Source organism: Brienomyrus brachyistius, chromosome 14 (assembly GCF_023856365.1).
Source record: "Brienomyrus brachyistius isolate T26 chromosome 14, BBRACH_0.4, whole genome shotgun sequence".
In the NCBI taxonomy this organism is placed as follows: Eukaryota; Metazoa; Chordata; class Actinopteri; order Osteoglossiformes; family Mormyridae; genus Brienomyrus; species Brienomyrus brachyistius.
This window is the reverse complement of record NC_064546.1, coordinates 19,805,812-19,828,865: the sequence shown is the minus strand read 5'-3', so window position 1 is coordinate 19,828,865 and position 23,054 is coordinate 19,805,812. Positions and strand designations below refer to the sequence as shown.

At 41.1% G+C, this 23,054-nt stretch overlaps 1 protein-coding gene across 1 annotated transcript in view; it reads right to left on the bottom strand.

Annotated features, from left to right (window-relative positions):
• bach2a (BTB and CNC homology 1, basic leucine zipper transcription factor 2a) overlaps positions 1-17,274 on the bottom strand; it is a 46,551-nt gene extending 29,277 nt beyond the window's left edge. Inside the window, exon 1 of the mRNA XM_048973931.1 lies at positions 16,764-17,274. The gene's annotated coding sequence lies outside the window, so the exon portion shown is untranslated. The remainder of the gene's footprint in view (positions 1-16,763) is intronic.
• Positions 17,275-23,054: the final 5,780 nt, after the last annotated feature.

Here is a 23,054-nt window from a genome sequence, read left to right as displayed (position 1 = left end):
AAAAGCAAGACGTGGAAATGATGTTCTTTGCCACGTTGACCTGATCTCATTCTGGATTCTTGGTCATAGCTAGAAGGAACGGGGGGGCGGGTTGAGGGAGGAGGGCAAATTATGAGATTTAATTATCATTAGCCCTGACTGACAAGGGCGTAGATTTGGGGATGGATGGTATGGACATGTCCTTAGGAATATTGTGGACAGGGGTGTAGTAAGCGGGGAACATGTAACCCCCCCCCAATGTTTAATTTGGATTTATTTATTTAACACCCAATAAATAAACCTTGATTTTTAAATCATTCAGCTGTGTAGACCTGTTCCTACAAATGTTGAAACCAAACCTACTCCCAGAGGGTCTGTATACCAGAAGTAAATTAAGCAGGACTGCATTAGCCTTCACACGAGGGCAGCTTTTCACCAGAGCATTGAGTCAGCCCTCTTGCATTCCAGTATTCGAACAACAAAATATCCAGGAATGGTGTTGACGGTGTGCGTGTGAAGCCTTGAGACCAATGGGGAACCCAACACACACACTGTGAGATGGGGTTAGGCGCGCTCCCCCGCCCCCACTGCTACAATGTCAGCAATCGCTAACACCCGCCTATGAAACATATCACCATAACGATGCCTGAAGGCTAGCCTATTATTCACCCTCAGGAAAACACTGTGTCATCCTGCCACCAAAAGTCAAACACAGACCTTCTTTGTTCCCAACCCGTTATTATTTTTTAGGGGAAATTTCTCCAGTCTCTGCAACACTGTGGCAAGACATGAGGTTATGCCAGCTTGGGATGAGGCTGCTTGATGCTGGGGGGGGGGGGGGTCCAATTCACTGACTATTACGGCGCTTGTGTGCAGCAACATGTATTCTGTGTATTACGGTAAAGCAGGTTTGTATTGCTTTAAGACCAAAAGAAGCACACTTTCAGTTAAGTGAGAGCTGGAAAGCAGAATTCAGTTGCAGCACAATGAAAGTACAGACCAGTGTATTGCGCGTGATCAGAGGTCCTCCTCGTAGGAGCCTTGGATGTTAAGCCGTTCTATTTGCAGCACAATGAACAAGCACACTGAAATGACAGGTTACTTACTGCACAGCCAGTTCCATTTAGAGCTGGAGCAGTTCTTGGAAAGTGTGATTGATGCTCGCTGCTGGAGAAGCAGGCTTCAGCATCATATATTTTTTTCCCTGCTACTGGCTGGAACAAACTCAAAACTGAATCAATCTCTTGGCGATGCTCCAGTACTCGAGACAAACGTGATACTTAAACCATCCTCTTCTGCTCATGTGTTCCGTGACCATCAGACTCCACCAAACCTCACATCGGTCCTTCAAATCGTCGCCTCATTTGTTTGTTGATATTCAAAGCACAGAACTGAGTGCACTGTGAATATTATTTAATGCTACCGATTACCATTTGTGTTCTACGGGATACGTAGATGCAGGTCATGTAGATTCAGCAGTGTACGAAATAACAGAATGCTTTGGTGAGGCCGGTGTGTGGCTCTGCTGGTTAGGGATCCGTATCTGTGATGAAAAGTTTGTTGATTCTTATCTTGTGGTCAGCAGAGTGGTTTCACTGTTGAGCCCTTGAGTAATACCCTTAAACCTAAATTCCTGAGACACTCACTAACCCTGCTTTCTCAATTGTATGTCACGTTGAAGTATCTGAGTTATGTTAATGAAGATGAGATAATCCAAGTGAATAAACTGTTTTATTGTATATATTTTGCCTAAAGATATCTTGAATTGAATGGTGGCGCAGTGGTTAACATGGCCTCACACCTCCAGGAGGGGGTCAATCCTGCCCCTAGTTCCGTGTATGTGGCATTAGCACGTTCCCATGTTCCTCCTTCCTGTATTTGCACTGGTTCTCTCTGGGTACTCCCATGTCTGAGTATGTGCCTGAAATGGACTGGCATCTCGTCCAAGGGTGTCCCCTGGTTTGGTTCCAGGTTCACCACGACCCTGTACTGGATACATGGCATCAAGTATATCAAATCTTCTGTTTATATTAGTCAGGACTTACACTATTTATGCTACATTACGGTACTTTTGGCAGAATGAAGGCAATAATTATTCAGATTATATGTTTTACTGTGTCACAAATGACACCAATAATTATGAGTAGCCGTGGAAACCGATATCCTGATACTCTGTTGACAGGTTCACTTAATCTCTTGACGATCGCTGACAACACCTGCTTTCTGTACACATGACAGCCTTTATATTTTGAGCTACGGGATTGCCGTAAGACTCAGTGTTATTTTTTTCAGAGTGTGAGGAAGATTTTTTTTTCCCCACGCAACCTGTTTGGGGGCGGGAAGGGGCTCGCCAATCGTTACGACTCACTCCGTAGTTTCAGATGAATCAGAACAGTAGAGAAGAAAATTAACCACTAATCTTCCCCTCTCAAATATTATTCAATACTGCCGTATGTCTTTGACAATGCCTGCTGTGAGACCAAGGGTCCTATTCTTTCCCATTCAAGAACGCTGAGAACGTTAAAAATCCCTCTAAGACATTCCCATGTCTGTCATCATTCATGTAGAATCCAAATATCTAAATTCAGAGAATGTCAAAAAAAGATATAAAAAATACAAAATCGTAATATACTGCCCCTTAATCCCCCCCCCCCCCCCCCGCACCCTTACAGTCCTAAAACCCTCAGCATGCATTACCAAAAACCAGACTAACTATTCTACAAACAAGTCCCATCAGAGCCGTTCACACACCTGATGCCCCAGAAGCGGACCGATCTGAAAATCCTCTCAACGACAATCCAAAAACGCAAGGCTGCGGGTAAATGTAGGGGCCCTGATGCAGCCTTAGAGGGCTAGTAAGTTAGACTTTAGATTTCAATCGCGCTTCCATGCTAGGCACAAAAATGCATCACAGATACACCAAGATCCACAATAAAACCACTCAATAAAAATGTTCTCTTTCTGGATTTCTGTATAGCTGATCGATGAACAGGTGCAGATTAGGCTACATGGCCTTCTGATGAGTGTTGTATGTATCACAATTTTCTGCAGTCACATAGCTGAAAGTACATGTTATACATATAGAAAATTATATAGAAATATATGTGTGAGAGTGCATTTTTGTAATACATTGTGAGGACCAGACTTCCCCACAATTAGATAAAAACCCCGCAATGTTTTACATTATGAGGACATTATTCTGGTTCCCACAAGGATGACCGCAATTTTATTTAAAAAAATATGTGATTGCAATAAAAATAAATAAATAAAAATGTCAAAAGTGTTGGATTTTGTTTGGTTACTTAAACATAGGGCTGGATAGGGGTTAAGGTTGTCATTGTTGGGATTAGGGTTTTTCCCATAGAGTGGACTGTTTGAGTGTGTTTGTGTGTGTGTGTGTGTGTGGGTTTACATAGATCACATTTGAGGACCAAATTTTCCCCAAAGTGCAGTAAAACCTGAAATTTCCCTACTTTTGGGGACATCTTTTGAGGTCCCAATTTGGATAACCTCAGTTTAGTAAAAATGCCAAAAAGTCTTGTATTTGGGTTGGTTACTTATGGTTAAGGTTAGGGATGAGTAGAGGTTAAGGGTGTTGTGATTGGGATTAGGGTTTTTCCCATAGAACTGAATGGACGGTCCCCATTTAGATAGGTACAGAAACTTGTGTGTGTGTGTGTGTGTGCGTGTGTGCGCATGAAATCGGTTTTTATTTTCCCCTTGCGATTGTAGTTTGCAAATGTTTTCAAATTAAATAAAAAAAATCATCAAAAGACTCAAAAGAATATTAACTCTGATTCATTTTTCTTAATCTGAACAGAATTATTGAATCATCCATACTTTCTGTATGCTGATCCTGTTAATACTACAAACATATAACAGTCATCCTCACAAAAAAAGGAAGTCATGTTAATTATTTGTATTTTTTATGAGCTTTATGGCTTTTCTGGTCCGTTACCCAGAAACAGTACATGGGTCAAAGGTGAACTCAGCAGAACTGCCTCTTCCCGACGACCCAGTGGCTCAGCTTGGCAAGAATGTTCACGTACATTGTTCTATGTTTTTATTTTTTCAACACAGACTGAAAAACGTCAGCAGATATTCATTCAAGCCATCATTCATATTAACTCTCAAATCAGTGTCTTTCTAGAAATATTTAATCTCAGGGTAAATATTACCTACGATTAGCCACTGTTTCCATAACAAACCCTACACTGTAATACTTTGAACCGTATTGGTATTTTTGACAAACGTGCGCTTTTCCGTTGGGGTCTTCGATATTATCTGTGCCCGGTCAGGCTAATGAGGAACATCTCTGACACGGCTGCATGAGATGAATGACCACGTTTGTTCCCCGGACCCACAACGGCTGCTAATTCTCTAGTCCCTCTGTGTCAGATCTGTAACATGTCTAAAGAACCATTGCAAAATCCTCAAAACCCTAATATTTTCACAGATTTCAGTTTTGATAGAAACAGCAAAGCAAATACTAATTTTTTAACTAACATTAATGTATGTCGCCTATACATTTTTGGCATGATACATGAACCATAGCCATAAGCCCCTTATAAATACAAGAAAATTGTTGACATGGATCTCACGCTACCATCCCCAATTCAGCAATGGACTTCCTAATCAGAACTTGCAAGAACAAAAAGACAGTTAAAGACAGAGTAAAACTATTACTAGTACTAGATGCTTTCATAATTAGGTGACTAAAGGTTAACCATGAAGTGTATCCCGGCATCACTAAGACATTAACACCTAATATAACGTGATCGATCATATTATTTCTCTCCAATATCTAAAAACCCAATGCAGTCTCTGCCCAGAATCCCGCTGTATAAAAAAGCAGAACATTTAGGGTCCTGTAGCTCAACAAATAGAGCTTCACACTAACAACCAAAAGGTTGTGGGTTCAAATCCCAGGGGCGCATATGTAAATTTTAAGCCTTCATTTTAAGTTGTTTTGGATAAAAGCATCAGATAAACGTAAATGTAGATAAACAGAAACAGACAAAATGACATGGCCTCTATTAATAGTGCAAATTTAGTACTTTGGCACAAGTACAGTCACAAAACTTTTGAGGGGAAAAAATTAAATAGTTAAAACACCTCCATATCAGTGTTTTAAATCAATGTTTGGCAGATGCACAAATTTTATATATATATATATATATATATATATATATATATAAACAGAAAATATACGAAACCTTTCCCAAGCATGTACGGACATTTTCTTTTCATTTTCCCTGTCGCTACACTTGACCTTTTTGCCTCCTCACCGCCCATAATAATTTAAATTTGAACTTGACATCACTCACTGCCCAGAGCAAGTTGCCCGTGTCACTCTCTTTCAGCCATTCTAGAGTTTCATCCATCCGTCAGGTGCCGTGGCAACGCAGCAGCTTTTCTGGGATGCCTTAAAGCGACGGTAACTCACCGTAAAGGGCTGCATCATGAGAAGCAATTACGAAAAAAAAAAATAATCTGTTTCGAAAGAGGAAGTGTGAACAGCGGCAGACAGAAATACATCTTTCGGTTTGTTCACATGCCATCTGAAACCCATTTCCTACAGTGGGTTCGCAGGCACATTCTCTGAATGACGCCGTTAGTGAACCCAGAAACGCAGGCGAGGTCAAACGATCTGGTTAAGGTTTCTACAGAACTTTTAAATTATCACTGACTTTGTGTTTTACCTGTGAGGGGAAAACAAAAAAATTATAAAAAGAAATTCCAGTTATTGAGATGCACGAGCACAACAGTGTCACTGGCTCGTTCGCCACTGGCAGAAAAAAAGCTCTCGGTTCAGTGCAAAAAAAGAAAACAAAACAAGAAACAAACAGGTACTCTGTGTTTACAATTTTCACAGTAACAAGTTTCCAGGAAACAAACTGTGAGGCTGGCCTGTTGCTTAGTCTGTAAACTGCTGGCTCATGCTTCACCTAGGTCAGCTGCTGACCTATTTTTTTTTTTTTGACAGTGAAATCTTATCTTTTAGATTTTTTTAACCATTCATTACTCATCACGGAAAGAAGATGTAACAATGGAGAATCAGCCAGCGCATTTTTTTTTTGTCTGTAACTCTAATGAACAAGAGGAAAGTAATTGAATTAATTACCGCCAAAACCCCGGAAAAAAAGCAACTTTCTTTTTTTCCTACATTGGCATGTCTATACAGGATACAGGACAAATATTCACGAACAAGGGTTTCATGTATATATATCGTTTGTCGTTCAAACAAAGGAAAGTCATGTGCGTTTATAGAAATATATTTCAAAATTAAAGTGTGAATTAAATTAAGGCAGCTTCTTAATCTACTTCCTGTTCTGTGACCACAGATGGTGAGCACTGGGCCTTTTGAGTTTCATTCTTGCCATTTTTAACATGCAGAAATCAATCTGAATGAATCAAAGTTTACATTAAATAAATACTTTTTTTATGTCTATATTTAATTACTTTTTTAACCGTCATGAAAATAAAGGCCTTTCATTAGTGCAGGTGCAGAGAAATGTATTGTCATTTTCAAAAAGAATATACAATTCATAAGTCACGTTCAAGCAAGTCTATTATTCTCAGTCTAATTGAATGTTTCCTCCTTTTTTCTACGAATATGAATAAAACAGGATGTTAATAACTAATTCATTAATTAAGAATTTACTAATTGATTATGTCCTGTGCATCGTTAGGTGGTTCACAATTTAAAATGGCATTATTATAATGCAAAACTATTTACATTTAATCATTAAAAAAAAGGATAATTTGCTGGATCTACATCTCTTGTCCTGACCCTAGTTAAAAATCCTAGTTATCTCGTTTTTGTGCAGCTGGGAATCTCACTTTAAACCACATCAATATTTCATTATTCAGTGTCATCATATGCCAGACTTGCTCTCATAGCGGAGAGTGTGGCAACGGCGCCGGACGATTGCAGATGGGGCAAAGGACACGACCGGTACAATGACAGAAGCTTTCGTGTCAATAAGAGCAGAGGAGACGGGGGCAGGGTGTTCAGGCTGTGAGACCATGGCTGCTTCTACATTAGCTGGGGCCTGTGGAGAGAAAAGTGTCCAGATGGAACAAGTTCAGTTTATCAGTTGTAGCCGTGACCATATTGGAATACGGTCAATGCTAGAATGCATCCCGTTATCCTGACTTGACCCTGGACAGGAAGGTGGATCCTGGGTGTCTGTCGAACCCCCCCCATGCTCGTCTTTCATGTCCATATATGCTGACTCTGATCTCCTGACACTCAATGAACCGCTTCCACAACACCAGTTGACCAAGGGTCGCCCTTACAAATGGAAGGATGACGTTTTAGTTCTAACATCCGTTCATTTTTCATTAGCAAAATACTATGCAAATCGACTCTTTGAGCCAAACGGGCTCAGGAGCAGCGTATGGAGATTAGCACACCCTCGACGCCAGGAAGAATTTGATCATGGAACCATCTGTCCCGTCCGCTGCTAATAACCCATGCCAGATGGGTTAACAGATCTTTTGTAAGGTTCTCTGTCCAGGAACTCTCTGCTCCACGACTGTCAGGATAGTTGGATTTTACTATATTTTTTATTGCATTCTTTGAAGTGGACTACAGCTTCTGTCAGCACATGTCCTGTTGGACTGTGGTACATTAGGGATACCAGGGAGAGCTTCTCCCACAGCCGTTCACAAAACCTAAACGCGGAGTCCTGGTTTTCGGTGTTATGCAGCCACATGGTCGCGAGAAGAGAAGAGAAAGAGCTGTATCGCAGACCCAAGCACTAAGGGTTATGGAAAATATCTGCTGGTCTGGAGTGATGTGATGACGTCAAGTACTGGAAATCATTTCCGCTGACCAGTTTAATAATCAGAAGCGTGTAATGAACACATGCTTGTGTATAAAGACCAGCATCTAGGAAATCTACAAAAATTTGTGACATCTGTACCATTGAAAAAAGACACACAGGCCTGACCGCAATAAAATGACACTCTGGTTTTAAGGAGGATGTACTGGTGTTATTTACAGCCATTAAACATACCTAGGATAAAAAAGATGGTTAACTTCGCTTCTGTCAATTAATTGTGGGTTTTATCTTCCAAAAAGTTATTTCTTATGTAAGCTGACTCTGTGGTACCTCGAAGAAAATGGCACCACTACTGTTGTATGAGTGGTGAAAGTAAATAATCAATGTTCTAACCATCCGAGTCATGTGACCCCATTGTAATTACTGTGCTAAACATTCAAGATTTTCTAATTGACTGTTTTCTGTTTTCATTTGGTTCTGTTTGCCTACTTTCATCTTTCTTAAAACCAGAGTGACTAAATTTTGTGAAAATTTGCAGGTTGACAGTTGATGGTCAGCCTGCATACGAGGAGGAAGCCTGACTGAGTCACTGGCCGTCCCATCTCAGAAACAACAAAAAAATGGAGTGGATTTTGGAAATTTGCTCACAACTGATTTTTTTTTCATTCCAGCTGCCCTAAAGGAAAATTTTGAATAATAAATAATATCCAAGATTATCCCGTTTATTCCTATTAAATGCATGCTAAGACAAATTGCGAAATAAAATATCCTAACTATTCCATTCAGTGTTTAATGCCTCATGTTAGCAACTGTAGATATTTCAGATGTGAAGTATTTCGCAAAAAGAGACCACGATGCTTGGGACTGTGGAAATCCTCTACTATTCAGCTCAACCATAAAATGCAAGAAAACAAACACAAAATATCCTTAGCATTTTTAGAATAACGCATTTTAGAATAATACATTACGCCCTGTAAGAATAGTGATATGATGTCATACCAACAATAGCAGGAATGATTAAGATGATATGTTACTCCTTTAGAGCCAATTAATACCTAATACTATCCTAATGGAGGGTGTTGATGACTTGCAGAACAGGCCTCAGGCTGTGAGATCTTCTTCCTCTCGGCCTCCTGTCCCATCACGATGTTTGGATGAATCCCTAAGGACCTTCAGCCACTCAGCACTCACCACAGATTACGTTACACAGGCCTCGCCGGTGCGCCCTGCGAATTCCTTTGTCTCGCAGATGTCTGCCCCAATCCCCCGCCCCATTCAGCCACTCTCCTCCCAGCTGCAACGTTTCCCAGTATACATGATCTCACATGACTCAACAAATCCATTTGCTTGAAATATGCTATTCCAAGGAAGAGGAGGGAAGAGGACTTGGGCAGGGGGGTGACCGCAAGTACAGCCCTCAGTCCGGACACATTACCGCTTATCAGGCTTTATAAAGTCCCAGAAAATAAATAAAGGCAATACAGCCTTAAAAACCCATGAATACACACATCACTTAAGTGGTGTGACAGTGCACTACTGCCTGTTCTGCTCCACCATTTATTATGAAGGTATCTACAATGCTTTATAGATGGGTGCTTTAAGTAAAGATTTACCCAAACCTCCTCCAACCGGTTCCTCTGAATTTCATGAAACATCATATTTTCCTAACAAACATGAGCTTTGTATGTCTGTTTGTGCCCTGCGATGGTCTGGAACCTCATCCAGTACGTTTGGCGAGATCTTTAAACTGCTGGTCTGGCCTATACTTACAGATGGCAGAGATCTGTTTCACAACAGGCGAGGTATATTTTACGAAAAAACAATTCTTAGCTGTTCGCCATATGTTTTTCTTCTTAGAAGTGTGTGTGGGTGTTCTAATCTTGCCATCTGAATTCTGCATGAACTTAAGCATGAACGTTACACGTACAGTAGTAACAGCGGGACTATGACTACACCGAAGGAAGGTCCTTAAATGAATCTAGCATCTTAACTCAATTAATCATTTCTTTAACCAAACTTGACCTTCCCTCTTAGTCTCAAAGGCGGTTTAAAGATTAGTAGAAAGCACGCATGCATGTGCGATAGATGCAGGGTTGGGTCTCCTTGGCGACTAGAGCTGTCTGAGCAGCAGAACTTCCAGAGCTCATCAGCAGAGATCGGGAGCTGCATCAGTTACTGTGAGTCTACAGTGGGGGAATCACTACAGTCTGTAGTAGGGAACCCAGCCAAAAACTGTCTAGTGCCTCCGGGGCAAAGGCGGCACATTCTTTACAACCCTCTCACAAAAAAATAAAAACATATAAAGATTAACCCCACTGAAAATCAGGATAAGATTAGTTTGCTGGACGTGACACAGCTGAGGTTACAATCAGAGAAATACATTTTATCAAGTCAGTTGTTGATCCACCATGTGCAGCCAGGAGAGTGTTTAGGATGCAATGTAGGAGTTACGAAAGACCTGATATCGGCCTCGCAAAATATTCCAGTACTTGCCGCACTAAATCTAACACAGCTGATGCGTCCTGTCATTCCGAGTTGGTCACGCCTGGTGTGTTTCACATGACTGATACCATTGCAGGATCAGTAGACCCTTATATTGCTGGAACATGCCCCTCGAGTGGGTAAATAAAGCCTAATTCCACCACAAGCTGCCACCAGCAGGAACCCCACTCTTCACGAAGGCCGGGTGGCTGCCCTCCGGAACAGCATTACACCCACGATCGGTCCGATCGGTGAAGATGATCTGCGGCCGCCGCTCACGGCACTCCAGCCACACGTGGCCGCGATCCTGATGCACACGCTGCTGCCTGTCGCCACGCAATCGCAGATTAGCTGCACCTCCCTTAAAGCTCCTCTCACAGCTATTTCAGTGAATGTGAATGAGCCAGAGAATGCAGAGAGTTACGGAAAGAGGGCAGTAACACGTGTGGGACAATGGCAGATATACATTCCCCCTGCATGATTCTGTGCCTCATTTTCATTACCTTAGTCCGTCGCGATCGTATATCACCCTAAAGGACATTCCAAATATTTCATACATATAATTATTCTCAAAAGATTCAGACAAAAGGGATTTTATTTTTACCAACTATGATGCAACAATAGTCACACAGCAACAACACCTTCAGTTTAAGTGGATCTACAGGCTGCTGCCACAGTACTGACTACATTCTCAAACATTAAGGCTTTATTTGAGGGGAAACAAACTTCTGAGCATAAATCCCCTGGGTCCCCGTTACCTCTGTCTGCCTCTGAGTTGTGAAGCCAAATGATGAAACATGCACACAAACCCAAACGGGCAGTTTTTCATTCACAGCGTCTCACCTCAATTCGCATATCCAAATGCAAAACTGCATTTACCATAATATTATACATTACAGACACACGAACATGTACACAGGTAATTATCAAGCATTATTTAATCATTTTAATTAAGACAAAGCGGCAGGATAAGATGATTGACATTACAAGATCAACAACAAAGAAGTACACCGTGATTAACATAGATAGATGTGGATTTCCTCCTACATAAGGTGCATTTAGAAAACGTGTGTAAATAAAGCAGATGACAGAGGACAAAAACTTTCCTGTAGGTGTAATGAATCGATCTAATGCAAGAGAAAGTCCATAAATAGCCATATTTGCATCATTTTTGATTAGAGACCCTATCAGACTCAGGGCAGTAACTAGGCACTGCATGCAAATCCGGCTCTTTTTTTTCTCTTTGTCTGGTGATGGGCCACTGACGATGTCATACACAGGAAGTGGGCGCTCTGCCTTTTTTGTTTTTCCTCTCCTCCCAGCCACCTGCGACTCTCACCTCCACACAGCTCTCCACCTCTTCGATTCACACACTGTCGCAACTACCGGCAACAGCACGGAGAGGGCAAAAAAAAAAAAAAAACAGCCGGTTTCACACATAAATACACCCGGAACCCTAGGATTTCCAGTGGACCGCTCTGTCGGGTCTTCTGAGCGATGAGTCACATGACTAAACCTCCACAACCATGTTAATAGAAAGTATTTTCCCTTTTCGAAAGAAAGCAAACTAAAGTTAATAATATGACATCATGTTTCACACCCATTCATAAAAAAACTGGACAATGTGTTAATGCCACAAAAAAGAGCAACCTGAAAGAATGTGCTGGATGATGATGGTATTCATTACAGAGGATATTTCGGAGTATTTTTTCTTCTTAGGTTAACAAAAGCTTGACAATTGGTTCATATGGTTTTCACTGGCAAAATATTACAAATCTGTCGTTGTAACGATTCATCCACCTATCCGTGCATTTTCCAATACCGGCTTGCCCAAGTAGGGTAAGGGTGATTTGGAACCCGTCCCGGGAAACAGTTGGCATAAAGTACATCTTGGACGTATCACGGGGTTGTTACTCTCACACGCGGATCCACTCGAACAGGCATGCGGAAACTAAGAGCCACCATTTCTTTGGGGGAGGGGTCGGAGGATCAGAGTGCTGCTGGTCGACGGACACGGAACCGAACGGAGCATGTAAGCAAAAAGAGTGGATTCAGACACACAAGTGGCACTGGCCACGAGGTCAAACCTCCCAGCATCTGAGAACCAGTTACATCTATCCTTCTATCTTCCAGAACCACTTATCCTGTACTGCACAGTTTCCTGATCTGGTCCTCGAGGACCCACGGTCAGTCAATGTTTTTGTTCCGGGAGAACCTGGAACCTCTCCAAGGACGACCACAGAAAGGACAGACACAATTACACGCAAAAAACACTGCATGTTTTTCGGACTGCGGCAGGAAACCGGAGGAGACCCGCAGGAGTCGAACCCAAACCCTGGAGGTGTGTGGATACAGTGCTATCTACCGGGCCACTGTGCTACCCAGAACCTATTAAAGAAATGTAGAAGTTGTAGACTCTCAATGTGCAGATTCTCATACATATGGGATCATAAGCCAATTAGTTTCGACATTCACCACAAACAAGGTGGGGAGGCTATTTCCAGCTGGGGATGCTGTTTTCCTGTCAGTCGTATCATATAAGGACTCCAGGGTTCTTATTTATATATGTATTTATTAATACTTATGACAGTTCTTGTGCGGCATCACCAACGCGGTCCAAGATCGCTGACCTGCTGAGTAGTCCTGGCAGGCAGACAGCAACAAATCCGCCAGGGTCATCTTAGTCCTCTCCTCCCACCCCCCATTTTCCTTTCAAAACAATGATCTCACTTCTTTTACCAGGAATCTGCTGATTGTTTTAAATGTCAGTCTCAGGTTCCTAGGCGACTGCAGCCGCTCGTCTCTCATCTAATTTAAATCCGCCGTCAGACAAAAAAAAAAGACAGAAATAACAGGAAGAGGAAAGGAGAGAAACTCCTTGTTGGGAAGTGACAGGCTGAATCCTGGAGCAGGAATCTGCACAGGCGGTGGGCAGTACTATTCGAGATTACAGCCGGTGACTCTAGAATGCTCTTTTTTATCTAGTGCAGTGTTTCGCAATCCGGTCCTGCTTTTGTTACGGCCCACAGGTCCCTGAGGACCAGATTGGGAAACACTGATCTAGTGTGTTTAGTGACAGAGCAGCACCAAAATTAATGCACCAGTATGAGCTAACATACCAGTAAATCCACCAATGTAACTGATTTCCGAAGCATGGAATTTGTACGCATGTGATATTCTTTCACAAACTTGTGTGCCTCTAAAGCTGGGTATAAGGAGAAGAGTGTCTGGCTTGTATCTACCAATGTACTTCATACTGAAAGAGCTCTGAATACCCTCAACAAAAATGTTCTGAGGGCAGAAGGGGAAATGACTGGTTCAGAGACATGATCAATCAGATTGTAGAGGAGGTGGGTCCAAGCAACCACAGAAAACGGGACCAACCAATCAGATTTCTTGAGCCTGCCTCCTCTAGTTGCTTGGACCTATTTCATCTACAGTCTGATTGGTTATCGCTCTGAACCAATTACTTTCCCTTTGGCTCTCAGAACATTTTTGTGTAAGTAAAATTCCCACAAGCTACTCCTAATCCTCCTGGACCTCTCTGCATCACCCAGCATGGTGAGACACCTTTGCTGCATGGAGCGAAGGTAGCATCAAGGTACCCGGACACCTGCCCCCAAGATACAACAGGAGGAATGTTTTCCCTTCTCTCACCGCATCCTTTACCCCCTGCTGTGTGTCATGCCCAGCCTGTATCGCCTGTCTGATCCTTTACTTTCTTCTCGGGAGCATGGCTCTAAATTAGCCATGCCTGGGGCTCGTTAATCCTGCCCTCTTGTTAACCAGTCACAGCTGCCTGGTGTTTGCTCCCTTGATAGTCAGGTATATTAGCATCGCTCTCCAGTGTTTGTTCATGCCCTGCCTTTCGCTGCCTTCCTCATTTTGGATTCCCTGCAATCCTGTTTCGCCCTCTGTTGTTTAATAAAGTCCGTTGTGTTCGCCTTCCACTTCGGTTCCCATTTACTTCATTCCATTAGTCATGACACTGTGTCAGTTAGCAGGACTATTATCCCGCAAATTCACCTGCCGCTGTCAGACTGAAGCAGCATGCACACATCCCCATGCTCGGGACAGATCTTTGCATTTTATGTGCAGACATATCTGATGAGTGAAATAAAAATGCTCAGAGTAGGTCATCATCGCAAAACTGAAAAAAGAAAATGCCATAATAGAGAATCGAAGATTTGGAGCAATTCCATAATAGAGGTATCAGCAATAGCAAATGTAAGCACGGAAATGGCTTGTGTTTTTACTTCTATAATGAGACAGCAAGTGCACTATAGAGTTTCAAGGGTACGTCACCTCATAGGATTATGGCCAAGGTAGCAATATTACGCAAGCGATATTATTGAAATCCATCATTCAGAAGAATGCTTTTGTTACTGCACATTAAACGTTAATGAACATCAGCGGCTCCCGAAGACCTCAGCTTCCATGTGTCTGTCTGTTCTGTAATGTACCATTTAACACTCTGCAGCACCAGGTCCTGCACTGTCATACATACATTGCATGTGCTGTTGTTGCATGTTGTTGTCTTGTGATTGCAACGCTGGAGGTTTGGTGTTGCTACCGTTTCCAAACGTTAATTTTTTACCGTCACTTGCAACTGTGATGCAACATCGGGACAACATTTACGTGACGCTTTTCTTTTCTTAAGCATGGTGCTGAATAGTTCAGTAAAGCATAATCCATTATCGCACATAGACATGCAATGACAAAGAAAATTATTATGACATTAATTTTTGTTTTAGGGACAAGGCTGTTATAAAGAAGATCATATGTGGGCAGCCCATTAATTCAGCACAAGATCAATGCAAAATAGTAAACAGTCCACTTACTCACTGCCATATCTGTCATATGGAACCACTTTAGTAATCAAAAACAGTAAATCTTCCATTATTACCAATCACAATATTGTTTACAGTTCTATTCATATGACAGAAGTGTTCCATCAGAAGGACAATTAGGTTAGTAGAACAAACATAGCCTTTACATTTCCTACAGTTTTTTCCCCACAGGACAAGCTGAAAAATACTATTTTACAGATAACACTGGAAATATCTCCTGTTTGAATGCAATGATTTCGCTAACACAATTCTCCCAGCCTGCGCTATATGACAGTTTATCAAAACACATTTCAACAGTCATTGAAAAACACCACTGAATTACACTTGCTACTGTTCCTGTTAATTTCAAATTTTTTTACTGCTTTACAAACGCTGGTATTATTTTTCTGACAACTTTGTAACATTTTGCAGAATGCCTGTTTTTTCCATAATTCCATAATATCTGGGTAATTATCTATAGCTTTAAGGAATTTTCATATTTTAAATTCCAACGATTGTTGTTGTCAAACAGAGATTCCATTCAAGTCTTGCAGTTATATCACTAGACTTCAAACGTTGGTTGGACCGCAACACTTGCTGACCCTCTCCAACGCTTTCATTAAAATGCCCCTGAAACGTCTTAAATCTTTCATATACATGTATGCTATTCGATATCACACACTTTACCTATTTTGGTTAAGGAATTAAGATAACTGGGGGGTTCCATTGAACATCTGTTATAATCAGACCGTATAGCTGTCAAAACTATGTACGAAATTACTAGCATTACATGACCTATTTCCACCGATCATCATACGCTACTGTAGCTCACATTTAATAAGTGAATAGTAACAGGCACATTAAACAGTCCAGGATTGCGACATTAACGTAATAAGTCATGCATTCCGGCTGTACTGGTTCACGTTGCACGATTTAAAAAAGATTTCTTCACAAGCAAATGTTTTGTATAGATCATCAGTGGGAATCTTGCGCTGCATCTGTTCCACTATTATTGCAACAACTCTATTAAAATAATATGACTGCAATCCCTTTATAACAGTGCAAATATAATGTACAGAAAAACTCAAATTCCCACATACCAAACAATGCATGTATATATGATTTTACAGCGAAAGAGTTACAAATGATAAAGCATCGCGTTATATAGTGGGCTACATGCATTTCTATGGTCGAGAAATCAGAGAAGACCGCCTAAAATGACATGACCTATTCTTAAATGGAAAACACGGGGCTAAGTCGGACCAAGACCCCCCCCTCCCAAAAAAAAAAATCTCGTCCGTTTTCTGCTGTGCATCCACAAACAAGCAAGGCACGCCGCACAAGCACCCTGCGCCCAACTTCGGCAGGCGAGACGGCTGACGGCTGCAAGAATCCGGACGTTTTCTGTCAGACTCCACTCGCGATCGCGATCGAAACGAATACGGTCAGTATAATAGAGCAAAAAACAACAGTACAGTACGTAAAGAAGTAAACGCGTTTGCCTTGTCGGATTTGAATTTCGACGATGCTGTGCGGGGCTTAGAAAGACCAGCCAAAGCAGCGGTTTACTACGAATTAAACTGTCATGTCAAGCCACGAGTACCATTTAAACGGACGCAAAATCACACACAATCACTAGTACTGGAGAGACATATTTTACACGAGACGCGTTCATGGCGCTCACCTTTTAACTTTCGCTTTTTTCTCCTGCAGTCCAGCCTTTATGTCCGTTTACAAAATTAGATCTTTTTTTTTCGCATGGTGACTTCCTTCCAGAGTTTCTTAACCCTCCCAGGATGCGGGAAGATTACGTTTCGATGTAGGGTTTCAGGTTTTTCGCCGTGCAAAAATGGTATCTCGTCGGCTATAAAACTATTATTAAGCAGACGTCAATAGGCGTCTCGATCTAATACGGCGTGCTTCTCCTTCTCCGCTGTTTGTTACGCTCTAATGGAACGCCTACTCTCAATCGCTACATTGTTGACATTCGAACGCTGACGTCATGCATCCCCTCATTCACAACAGTGTGAGCTTTTGAGTTGCGTTACAGCCCCGGGCATACAGGGGAGCTACTCCGGAGAAAATCCGCAGATGGGGTTGGTGAATCGCCATTACGAATGCGGCGCAGCGCGCAGCCACCCATCCTTTTTTTCTCGGCTCCACGGGTCCCGGTCGCTCAGCGAGCGGAAGAGAATTGCGCCATGACTAATGAGAAGTCCGTACGGCTGCGGATGGGCTCACGCCTATAATAAGGCCGGGGTGCACAGTGCGAGATGGGGCGTGGGGAGTAAGAATTTGCGGTGAAATGCAGTGAACTGAATTGTATAGCCGTAACATCAGCATAGTAACTTATAGGCGCGTTTGCGAAGCGATAATTTAAAAATACCTACCTCCCGCGTTTGGAATTGGCAGTTATTTGGCATTTAATCAAGCACCGGCGAGCCGTCAAGATCTTGTGATAATTTCCCTTACCACAACTTCCACAACTAATGTAAACAAATTGTAATGTTTACCAGGCTGTTAACTCTTTATTATACTACTAACAACATATTCAAGAATGACCAAAATCATTATTTTTTAACTTTAACTCCATCATTTCATAGAATTTTTTTTTTGCTTGCATATTTTAAAATGTTTTGAAATAGCCCCCAACAAATGCATTTAGCTGATTTATCAAAATGCGCAAATTAAACATGGAAGCCAGGAAAATGAATGTATCGCTTACTCCAATTATAGTCTTCCTAGATAAACATAAATATCGCCTGTCGGTCCTTTCATAAGAGGAAGAGGAAATAAACCGATAGATGAATAAATGTTTGCTAAATACCAAGGAATTGCTCTTTCCATTAATATTGACTACGATTAATTAATGTTTGTTTTCAAGGAAGCTTACAGAAAATCTTGCAATATTGCGTAAAAGATAGTAGGAAAATAGGATCAGTCAGCATGAACACTGGTGTATATTCCTTATCATGTGTTGCTCTTTATTAATATTTAATTGTTCATCTATTTGAAATTTAAATATTAGTAGACTCCCATAGCCTACCAGTTTAGATTAGCCGTATTAGCACAGTAACCATAATACAGAAACTATTACGTTCAGCTTTTTGAATGACTTGTCAGAGCATTAAGTAACAGCGAAAAGCTGACAGCTTAGTCCAGCGTGAAGCTACCACTGGGGTTGAACTTTACTCCAGTTGTCACATCAGTTGCAGGTGTTTTTAATACTGACTTGGCAAAAGGAAAGGAGCCTTTTCAATGTTACATACAAAGCTCTTGTATGTCAACCTTATAGTTACAATCATCATTCACACAGTGCATTTAAACGTATAATTAATAAACTGGTTAAGCCTGTTATACAAGACACATATAAATGCTTGAAACACACAATCTGTTTGGAGTCCATGGCAACAAACACCTTGTAAAGGGATATAATTTACAATAGATATAGTAACTGGAGTGTTTATGTTAAAAATGTAAGACTGCCAATAAGATCTAAAAAGATGTAACAAATGTGGCTTGCATGTAACAGTTATGAAAGATATTTATATGCATTTTATCAGAATGTTAGCACCTATATATATATATATATATATATATATATATATATATATATATAACATATATTTAAACAATTTAAATAATAAACAAATATTAAAATGAATTTTAATAAATTTGCAACATACTTTAAACTGCTATGCTGTACATTTCATTTCAAGTCATGAATGTTGAAATTATCTGTAAATTCAATAAAAATAGTTCTTTAAAAACAGATGATATGCAGTGTAAGTGTTATATTTTATGCTGTGCACAGCCAACCCACATATGCTCGCACAAGAAACAATTAGTCACAAAATCATTATTTCCAGCTAAGACTTTTACCCTAAAGCAGTTTTGCATTTAATTATAAATTATCTATCTCTACACAATGTGTTTGCATTTTAGTTCCAGAATACGACATTTTCTGCTGTTCTTAAAAAGAGAAATATTGTGTTCCATGAATTTCAGATGTAACACTAACATCAAAGAACAGTCAAGCATCTGTCCGTAGCGCAATGACGACTTTTACTGACGGTTTAGTGACCATTTTCTACATCCAGCAGTAAAATGTACCACACAACTGCACAGAGAAAATGCAAATGTCGGAAAGCTCTCCATGTCTTTAACATCACATACGGAATATATTGATTTTTCCAATGTGCAAATGCCACTTTTAGCACTAAAGTTTATTGCATTTTTTCCCACCATACAAAAACAAACAAGAAAAATCATATAAGGCTGCATTTAAGCTGCCCCTTAATGGATTGAGCAGACCCAGGTCATGAAAGAAAATTGCAGTGCACATTATTATAGATCAGCGTGACCACTTTACTGCCCGAGCCATCCACTCAAGGGTCTGGAGTTCATCTGATTTCCAGTACAAGTGCACAGGCTCATTTGTTCACTGCACAATGAAAGACAGCTCATCAGCCAGTATCGCACTGCACTGCTAAAAGGGCCATTGACTAATTTTCTTTGTGTTGGTGGAATTATTAATGATTAAAACCAGGTGTTATGAATCGCATGTTTACAATGTAATGGCAAGCATGTAGGAGCTTGGCTTTGGCTTCCAGCCCTCAGCGTTTCTCAACGACTTTATTGACTCGTGACTCAAAATGAACTTCACCTATCATCACTCTCGTGTTTCACCTCTGAGTTCAGGCAAATTTCCATTTGCATAGTGTGTGGGGGTTAACCTTCTTACATATAACTCCACATCAAGACCATCTGGAGTAAAAGCAATCTATTTATATTGTTAAAGGAGCATTTAAAAATATGGTATTAATATTTATACTCTAGATCGGTGTTTCGCAACTCAACACACCTGTACCAGGTATTCGGTGTTCTTGATTGTACAATTTGTTCTCCATTGTTTGTTTCAGGTGTACTGTGAGCTGGGAGGGACCAAAAAATGCATCCCCATGGATTGAGAAACAGCACTCTAGATACTTAATAGATAGCAAAAAATGCAAATGCAATATTTCTTTCCAGCGTGAAAACACGAATTAATCAACATGAATTTATTGTGATCGACTGATAACACATGCAACTCATTCGGCATAACTCTTACTTTCAGTGCATTTTCGGAGATTCTTTTCTGCCAGGACCGGCGATAGATTCAGGATCTGTATTGCCTGGAAAGCAGTTTACATGTGAAGAGAGTTAATTCCCCAAGGAAGATCTCCAGGAAACAAACAAACAAAGCAGGAAGTAACCCACATGGGCAGTGTTCCTGTCCTCTACGACTCACCGCCCCCACCCATCCTTATATCAATGCAAAAGTCAACCGAAACCTTTGCGCTATTTAATTCAGAAAGCTACCATGTATACTTTAATGATCTATCTTTATAGTATTGCATCCAGGAAATATATTTCTGAAACCAAGTACAAGCAGGGAGTCGCAGTGGCTCAGTGGCTAGCATTGTCATTTTGCATCTCCAGGGTTGGGGGTTTGAATTCTATTTCTGCTGTTTGCATGGTGTCATGTGACAAGCATTTAGGCTAATTAGCATATATAAATTCATTGTGTCCTGTAATGGACTGCCACCCCGCATCAGGGTGTACCCCTGTCTTGTGCCCAATGCCAGTGTTTCCCAATTCGGTCCTTGAGGACCCACAGTTGTTCCATGTTTTTGCTCCCTCCAAGCCTCCTACCAGACTGCATATTTTTGCTCCCAAAGGAGAACTGGGAGGGAGTAAAAACGTGAACTGTCTTATGGTCCCCGAGCACTGGATTGGGAAACACTGCCCTATGCTAATCACTATAAGCATGTGTGGAAACGCTCCGCATTTTCCTCCTATAGGAGCTGCTAAATACCCATTCATCATGTCCCACCCCTCAACACATGGCACCCGCATCGGCGTCCTTTGATTTGCATGCAGTAAGCCAACCGTTTCTTTCCACTAAACAGACTGCAGACTCTGTCTAGCGATGCACTTGGAGAGCAGTGATGTTCATGCATCTTCTCCCACTACCCATCATTCATTTGGCTGTTATTGTAATATTATTTATTTGCAATTAAGTTACACTATATTAATTTAGAAATGTAAAAGCTATATTATACTTGAAAATGTATAATAATGTGAACATTACACCCCTTTTATTATTTGTTTTACTGGACTTAGCTTAACAACATAGTCTAAAGTTCTGTCTGCCTATTAAATTATCCCACAAGCTCCACAATACATTACCATGCCTAATTAAACAATTTTTTTCTCTACCCAAGTAAAAAAAGCATATTTAGCGCAGTCTTGTAAATGTTTGAAGAACACTTTTAATAGTTCAGAAAATGCCCTTTTATACCACTGCATATTTTTGTTAAAAAGCAGATGAAAGCATCTTTCTGAATAATTGTTTTCCAGTTCTAGGATGAAAATAAGATCTGAAGCAGCTATGACACAATTGGGTTTTGTGCATTATAATGGACACAGATGAGTTTTTAGTGATGATTACATTTTCTTGATATATGTCACTCACTACAATTGCAGCTGCAACTTGATTATTAGGGTGTTTCCCCAACTGAAGGCAAGATTGACTTTTGGACCCTTGGTTGCCTGCAGCAACAGTGCCTCCTGCAGGTCGGTCAGACACCTGCAATCAGCCAGTTGCCAGTAGTAAGTAGATTGAAGTACTTTTAGTCTTAAAACCTTCATCGCAAACATGCAAAACAAGAATTAGCAGACTGCACTCTTGCTGCATCTGATTTCTAGATGTTTAAATGTGTGTAGATCTAGTCGCTTTGTGTTACGCACAGGGGACACTGACACATTTGAGCGAAGCGGGAAGCTGACCACGCCCAGCTCCCATACACGATAACTCGATCTAATGCTTGAAGGAAGCGAGCAAGCCTGGACAGAGACAAGGATGCATACACACGATCTTATCGTTCCGCAGCTAATGCCAAATTCCTTCGTTACTAAAGCTCTCCCAGGCACCAATTTGACCCCCCCTGGAGACAGGTCCCCAGGGACAGCTGCCATTTCACACGTGCACACAAAGAGGAATATACACAGAGAAGTGAAAATACGCTGGAAGCTGGTGAGGCAGCGTGAAACGCCTTCTTTTTCCTAGTGTCTGTGCGATTGCTGTCAGAATAGTTAGTCCAGTTCCCCCTAAAAGATTTATCAACCCAGGAATGTGGAAAGTTCTAGTAAAGGGCTGCAGTCCGAGTCAGACAACAAAAAAACTACACCCACAATTGGTAGCATGCTGTTAGAAAAAGAATAAAAGCAGCAGTCCTTTATTTAGTATATTTAAATATTTTAAATGTATTTCCTTAGGCCTATATAGGTGTTGATAGGTGGCAAAGGGGCAATACTTATATGCATCATGTCTGAAAATGTCAGTCCTGTGATTAAAAACCATACACAAATTTGAATCATTATCATTACGGAACTTTTCTGTAAACATATTTATTTGACTGTCTTAAATTATTTTCCCAATGTGAATGACTTGCATCGTTTATGCTATAGTGTATATAACCTTTAGGGCACAGCAGTCATGCCCTGGTTAAAAAAAATGCTTTTACATTTTGCCCTTCCTGATGAGGGTTGATGTCAATGACCACTTTTGACATCTGAAATCAACTGGTAAACAAACACAGGTCCGCGCAAAGCGACGATGAGTAATCACTTTTTTGGATGGCCCAAACCTCAGTCTGTCGCACATCCGCTTTCTTGAAGGCTCTTGTCACCACAAACATACTTCAGCAATTACCTTGCACCCACACGCTGACAAGTCCAGAATCTCATAATTACAGCCCACTGCACCGACTCGTTCCAGCTGGATATGATGTGTCTTGGGACTGGAAAAGGAGTCAGGAAAGGGAGACTGGAGCCCGATTAAAAGTCCCCCTGGAGCCGGAGAACTGATAGATTGGAGACATGCAGTCTGACACAATTCTCGCTATTCAGTAGGGTATTCAGTCCACTAATC